Raw genomic sequence first — 7,660 nt, 5'->3', positions numbered from 1 at the left:
GAGTTCATTCAAAGACAGGCAGTGTGGCAAAAAATTTGAGTCGACCATGTTGAAAACTGAGGTGGAACAAGACAATACCTCCTCTTCTTGTTTGAGTTCTAGTACTAGAAACATGTTTTTTTCACAGTCTTAGTGCTATGTTTTTCAAATATCTGTGCTTTCCTGGGGGGTGATTTTGTTGTTCAAAATGGTATCCAAGCATAGTGCTTAAGTGCTGTCTGGTGTGCTTAAGTCAAAGAGGCTGTGATATGTCTCATGGAAAAAATGTGTGTGTTAGATAAACTTCCTTCAGCTGTGACTTACAGTGCTCGCTGTTGGCTGTGAGTTCAATGTTAATGAATCAACACCGTATATTAAAGTGTCTTTAAACAGAAACATGTAAAAGTTATGAAGTGATCGGTTGATGAACATGTGACCAGATTCTCGCAGGAACCCACCCCTGTATTTCTCCAGGGGCCATGGTTAGTATTTACTAATTCAGCGTTTACAATGACTTTATAGACTGTAACTAATGTGAAGATTCGACTGTAGAATGTGTTGTGTGTTATTAATTGAATAAGCTGTATGTGCAGAATGCCAAGAAACCCAATGAAAAGTGCAATAGGCCTTAGTTTTTGGCTTTTTGTTGTCAAATCAATGCTGAACATTTAAAATCTGTAAGCACATGAGTGCTTGATGGAAGTTTGGCTTTTTAAATATCAACTTTGACATTGTCAACGTGCAGTGCTAGTGGTTAAAGCATAGTGGCCGTTCAGGGACAGGGGAAGGAGGATAGTCATTGAAAACAATGTATTACAACTGGAAATCTTTGTTTCCTATTAAACAGTGAAGTTCAAATCACCTGACTGACAGAGGAGTTGCAAACACACCAGCATTTGACTTTTGAATTCAATACCCTTTAAAAAATGTCACGGCCAGCTGAGGTGCTTTTGCCTTTCGTTGGTTTGTTTGTTTTTAAATATAAATGTTGCTTTTGCCAATGCAACATAGAAGATTGCACGTTCTTTACTTGTAAGTCCGAATGGTGCCATACATATAAGTAAGTAGAAGAATTGACCTCTTGGCTAATAGATTTTAAGAGCATCCTTTCAGTTTTGGTTGGTTCGATCTTGCCTGAGGCGTCTACGTGATCAGGCAATTGGTCGGAGCACCTGGAACACCAAGGCATTAGACAGTAGATTTATTTGCATGATATCAAGTGCAGGTTCCTTTGGCAACGCCACTAGCTTAGCCATATTGCTCACATTTTAATGAAAAGAGAAGTGCTGCGCATGTGGAGAAAGTCATTTTCGTGCTAACTACCTGTATTATTTAAACATTTATCTCCAAACTCTTCTTGTGGGCATTTGAGTCCTTGAGAACTTATAGCTTCCTTGGGGAATGCAAACAAACAAGGGGACAGACACACACCGTCCAGGGCAACCCCAGGACAATTCAGGTGTGAAGTGAGCAGGTTCGGCCTCTGGACTGCTAGGCCATTGTTCCCAGCTGTGGATTTTTCCCATTTTAAATTGTGAAGATGGAAAAAAATTCCAGTGTGTGTGTGTGTGTGTGTGTGTGTGTGTGTGTGTGTGTGTGTGTATCTCAGGGGTGGAATTCTCCACGGAGCCCAAGTCAAGCCTGGCCCAACATGTCAGTAGCAAGTTAAGCCCTGATCATGGATACCCTGACAGCCTCAGCTTTGGCTGCGAGAGTGTGCGCTGTGATAATGCCTGCATGAACTTTGTCCCTGGGTGTGTGTTTTTGGAGCGTGCCAGGGTGACATTCAGCTTCTACATTTATTTTTATGATAATTCCGAGTAAATTGTGGTGCAATAAACTCTTCAAGCCTGTCTTTCTTGTGAAAGCCGTGAATCAATCAGCTGTGGGCTTTTTTGGGGGCTTTTCAATGTATAGTGATCATTTAGATTTGACGTGCATTGTGAGACCTGAGCTTGCCTCCTCTCTCTGGTCTGTCATTAATTCTAGCCTTTGCTATTCTGAAGTACAGTGAAGGATGTCTGAGAAATCATTGCCCTCTTCAGCTCTGTTATTGCACAAAATAGCAGCGCAATAATTTTTTGTCAATGTTTTACTCTAAAAGCTTTCTACGTCAGTTTTGAAAAGGAAGCAATAAAGCCCATTCAATGGTATGAATAAAAATCCTTTGAGGGTTAGGAGCAGAGCTTCTTTTCTTCAGCTGGTAATCAAATTGGAGCTAAAATGAAATTGAGTTTTCTTATGAAAATAGCCTTTGTTGCTGGGAAGGCTGGTAATTCATAAACAATAACCTGCTCTTTTGTGTGGATAATAATATATTCATGTTCTTTCAATAGGGTAAAAGCCAGACCTAGTGCATTATGGTACAGTAAAAATAGCAGAAGGAGCTGGCTGGAATGATCTTGAAGAAGAAATGTAGCGTTCGGTGACTTCAGCTTTCAGCATCCCTCTGAAATGGTACTTGGCTTGATTTGCGCTCTGGTTTTCGTTGTTGATTTGTTGCTGCCGTACAATATTTGGTTAATTGTGGATGGTCTCAAGCTGTGCGCATCACTGCCGCGGCTGCCGGAGACCCAGCCTGCTGCCACAGGACGTTCGTGATTCACAGGAGCTGGCTCTCAGCACCCAGAGGACTGGAGTCCCAGAGCTCTGGACCAGACAGGCAGCTGGACGTGGGCACAGGAGGTAGGCTGCTGGCTCTCCCTTGCAGGAGGAGGAGACATCCTTGGGCTCCATGGGGAGAGGGGTGAATGTTGGGGGGACAATTTGCTGTGTTTTTTAACTGAGAGTTGGGGGGGTTTAAAGGGGGGGAGTGTCTGGTTGTCTGAAGTGCTGTGACTTCTATCTGGATCACAGGTGGAGCCAGGGTGGTTGAGATGGTGCGGGACCTTTTTGTGGAAGCCCAGGGGGCATGTCTGCTGGCCCCTGGGGCTGTGCTTGGAGTCCTTGAGGAACCGGTGGTACCTGGGTACAAGACACTGTGTGACCCGGAGGCAGAATGATTGTTTCTTCTGGTGCTTTCTGTGGTTGCTGAACTCAGCTTGGAACCCCCCCTGTGCAGGAGTAACATGCTGTTAGGATTTAGGTGGGGCTGGAATTGCCACCTATAGTTTCATCACTGACTGTTGCTACTTGGGCAACAGCGACTTTTGTTCTCTCTCAAGTTGGTAAAAAGTTATGTTCTGGTGATTGCAAAATTGTGTGCCAGCCCCACCTTTGAAAATAGTTGTGAAAATAGCTGCGGTGTTCTTGGACCCAGATCTAGGGGGCCAGGGCCAGCCAGATAAAGGGAATATTCCTTGGAGGTGATGTTCTGTTACCATTTAACAGAGCTGTGAGAATAATGAAGCATTAATTCATCCATTGAGGTTCCTTCTGATAGAATGCTCTAGATGTTCATTTGGGAATCATTTTTGATTGCCTTTTAAGTTCTAATTTCTTGGATCTAAAAATAGTTCAATGGACAAGTAAAAAAAAAAGAAAGGAAGGAAAAAAGCTTTTGAGGCTGAGAATTGTATAGGCTGGCATGGGCAGTGTTAGCACTGGTTACAATAATGTCATTCTCACTGGATTTTGATTGTTTGGCAGACAACGGCCCTTTTTGTCCCCTGGTAGTTTCACTCTGGGTTACCTTTTTTGTGAGGGTCCTATGAAATAATGGATAGTTTTCTGGCTTAGCCTAGAGGCTCTGCAAACTGCAATCTTGGTTCAGAACTGAAGAATGGAGAAATTGAAATGAATATCACAGTGTGCAATTTTAAACTACTAAACTTTGACAGTTTCAGCGAAGCTGAAGCAATAAACAGTGAATATACCCCATGGAAACGACCAGAAAACAGAAAATGAGAAAATAGCAGAGTGCTTATTTTCACTCAGATGTGGCAAGGATGTGTGCTAGGTTGAATGTTGTATAACAGGTATTTTTTTGGTGTTTTGGTATTTTAACAATGAAATTGTGTGCTTAACAAAAGAAACTTTTAAAGGCACAGTGGAAGCTGACAGTTGTGGTAATATATGTCATTATCCAATTAGTTTACATGAGTGTATGCTTTATGCTTTACTTAACATACCTCTCTATGTGTTTTCAACTCTAACAAATATGACTTTCATTAAAGTCTTTCAAAACGAGGATTCTAATTGTATATATTTTACTCGACTGCAGTTAGTCTTCTGTGCTTTTCAATATCATGAGCACCTTAATAAATTTTGATTTTTAAATCTATTTCACATTCATTTTTTGGGAAAAAAGCCAGGATTCTTTTGGCTTTCATTATATATTTTGTCAGAAAAACCCCCTGACAAGTTCCTTCTTACTTTCTCCCACTGACAGAGCTGCATTGCATGGTGGCTTTATTCTTAAAGTTGAATCGATATGAAAGAAAAGATTGCTAATTGTCAAAGAATTAGCTTTCAACTTCATATAAAGGAAACGACAAAGAAAAGTTCATGGAGTATTTTCACTGTGGAAGAAACAGTTTATTCATTACGGAAACCATTGATCAAGTATCACAGCCCATTTTCAACCTGAAAATGATAATTTTCTTCATATTAACTATTTGGTGCTCTTGATGGAAAGTTCTCCTTTTAATAATTCCTGTTTTAACATGCATTGGCTTTGCGTTTTTTGCACCTGAGATGTGTGGTAAAGAGAGGGGAAGAGTAAAGGTTTCTGTTGGGTGGTTATGGGGATTCAACAATCCCAAAAGGGGAGCCCAGTCAGTGGGCAGGTGTTTGGAAAGGAGAATATTGGTGCTTGGGACTCTCTGGTTTTGTGCCTGATTTTTCTTTTCTCTCTAGTTATTTAAAAAAGAGAAAAGCAAATTTTACTTACTGTCCCCTATTTTGGATGACCAAGTGCATTTTCTTCTCTTCATGCCACTCTCAGTAGTGAATGATGTCATGACATAAGCTGCTACAGGGGATGGCGTCCATGTTCACTACCAGTCCCTACACGGCCCCTTCCATCTGCCCCAGAACACACGACAGGCTGTATTGAGGAGCATGGTGGACATGCCACCCAAGCAGGCCTTCAGACTGGAATCAAAGACTGGGTGTTGCCATGGAAGGCGAGTCTTCTACCAGATAAGTTGGATGCATAGTGTTGCCTATGAAAATTGTAATGGCAGAGAAGAGTGTAAAGGCACCCTTTTCCCATCTCTGCTGACCGTTGAGGTCAGTTCTTACTCCCCAGCTGCATGCTGCTCCCACACTCCTGTCCTTGCTCTGGTTTCAGCCTCGGGTGGTGATGAGGAGACTGTAGTCCTCCCTCCTCGGGCTGTGGCGGCCTCAAATCCCAGAGATGAGTGTCCGTCTCTGTCGGAAGAGGAACCATTCATTTGTTTCTGAGGATTTGGGTCTCCCAGTGCAGATGGGGTGAGGGAAGTGAGTGGAAATGAGTGGTTCAGGGACTCCAGAGGAGGGACAGACGTGCCAATAAGGCAGGGTCTTACTCGAGAGCTATGTCAGGTAAGGTCCAGAAACTTGTCTTTGAAATTGTGTGCTTAACAAAAGAAACTTTTTGGAGGATCTTGAGTAAACCCTCCACATGCTGGTTGGGGTCCCTGCTCTAGATTCTGCCAACTCCATCAGAACCAGCCCAGCTCATGCATCACAACAGTGTTGTGTTCATTTCACCTTGTATGGTGACACCAAGTCTTTGACCTCCAGCCTGGGGGCCCATTAGGGCCGAGTATCCACCAACACCTCAAGTCTCCTATCTCATGCTCTGGGACTGCTGGCTGTTGAGACTAGTGTGGGTGGTCACAGCTTCTTTGGTTTCCTTGAAGAGAGGGGCCTGACTCCCGACCACGGCGAGCTTGCCCCAGGAGCCAGCACTTCTGTGGAACACAGGCAGTCACTCACCTCTCACACTGTGCAGGTGACTTAGATAAGCACCGAGAGACTTAAGTGCTTCTCCTGGTGTGAATACCATAGCTGAGGGGATCAGATCATGGCAGTTTCTGAGAGAGGCGAGATTGACTGACTTTGTTTTCTGTACTGGTTTTTATTTTAAATGTAGAATTGACTATCAAGGTAGTGGAGAGAGAGGAATAAAGAAAAAGGGGTAAAACTTCGCAGAGCAAAACATTGAAATGTTCCATTGTGATTCATCTCATCTTACTAATGTTGCCTAACACAAGGTGACCCGATCCTGTAAACGATAAGGCAAATACCATGAATTTGGTCAGGTGAACGTCAGTGTCTAAGGTGAATGTCTAAAGGTGTTTCATTCTTTATTTTTATGGACCTCTCCTCTCCCATTAACATCACTTAAACCTTTTAATCCTTGATTTACCAGCTGTTTTGGGATTGATGACCTTGGCCAGACTAGCTTTTCTACAAGACAAGGAAGTGTATTACCTATGTGATAGGGGTGTTTGAATGCATATTTTTATTTTTTTAAGGAATCAGAATGTAGATTAAAACATGACTTTTGATCATTAGAAAAAGGTTAGATATAAAAATTGGGTACAAAATAAGCCGTTTTTGTTTAATGCTAGCAGCCAATGTTAACAATTTTAAAGGACATTATGCAGATAATCTGTCAAAAATTGCATTACGGTGTTCCTTTTTTTTCCCCCCTGTTTTAATCTGCACTACTTGACCTTCTCTCAAACTTTCAGGACTTAGGTTAAATGCTTTTCTACTGCTCTATGCAAATCACATCTCCAAAGGTAAAGGTCGAAGATCTGGTGCAAAGCCTGTCATGACTTTGAAGATTTCCTTGCTATGGAAAAATTCAGAGCTTATTTACAGGTGATTGCTTCTTGTACACTGCCAACACATAAGATTTACAAATCTCACTTTATTTTGTGTTCTCACCTCAAGCATACATTTCATAAGCCTAATGGCTGAATCTTCCTCCAGCGATTTCTGAAAAATTACAGGTTACTGAAAGACAAACCTGAAAATGTACAATTATCTAGTTTACCCCAGTTTTAGTTTTGCCTCAGTCTATATTATTAAGAATGGCATCCATCAGGTTTCTGGGATGTTTTATCTTAAAAGTGGAAAAAAAAAAAGTGACTCCGGCTTTCTTTGGAAGGTATTGGATACATTCTCAAAAAATTATATTTTCTTTTTGAAAAGTTAAAAGAATGTTTTAGGACATACTTGTTACATTAAAGTCCTGTAAATTCCTGGCCCCTGGGAGAAAGCATTCAGTTAAAGGATTTTTTTTTTTTTTTTTTTTTTTTTTTATCATTCTAAAAATATCTAGTGTGTATTTCCAACATGAAGAACAGTTATTTTCTACATCATGATTTTGGTATCCTTTAGAATTGATGTTTAAGGACTTCCAGGTATGCTTATTTCTGGAGACAATGGTTGGAATTATTATTAGAGTTAATTTTCATTCTTTTCTCACGTATTCCATTGCAGGTAGCTTTCATTTTAAAGAAAGTGTATAATAAGGTTACATTTTATAACATTCATCATCTATCCAGTTGGTTTTATTTGAATAATTATAGTTGAGTTCTGCTAGAAAACATTTTTGCTATCAACCGTAGATTTGAAGTAAAGATTTAAAAACATAAATTTAAAGGAAAAGTAATAAAAGGAAACCTAACAATGCCCACAGTTGACATCACTGGGCATTAAGTACAAGCAGTGCAGTTTGCAGTGTCTGGCAGCATGATTGTCCCTTCACCTTGGGTCATTTTAATTCTTTAAAAGTAGTTTA

General features: G+C 41.0%; 1 protein-coding gene across 11 annotated transcripts in view; it reads left to right on the top strand.

The window, feature by feature from the left end:
* The first annotated feature begins 2,208 nt into the window (after positions 1-2,208).
* Positions 2,209-7,660, top strand: part of LOC141571246 (uncharacterized) — a 581,124-nt gene continuing 575,672 nt past the window's right edge. For 10 of the 11 annotated variants that reach the window (XR_016019129.1, XR_016019130.1, XR_016019127.1 and 7 more), the window contains exon 1: positions 2,253-2,664. The gene's annotated coding sequence lies outside the window, so the exon portion shown is untranslated. Of the gene's footprint in view, positions 2,665-7,660 lie in introns of all 11 variants that reach the window. The other variant, XR_016019132.1, reaches the window with a different exon arrangement.

This window comes from Rhinolophus sinicus, chromosome 16 (genome assembly GCF_057876585.1).
Source record: "Rhinolophus sinicus isolate RSI-liver-muscle chromosome 16, RSI-T2T, whole genome shotgun sequence".
NCBI lineage: Eukaryota > Metazoa > Chordata > Mammalia > Chiroptera > Rhinolophidae > Rhinolophus > Rhinolophus sinicus.
This window is presented reverse-complemented; position numbering and strand designations above follow the sequence as displayed.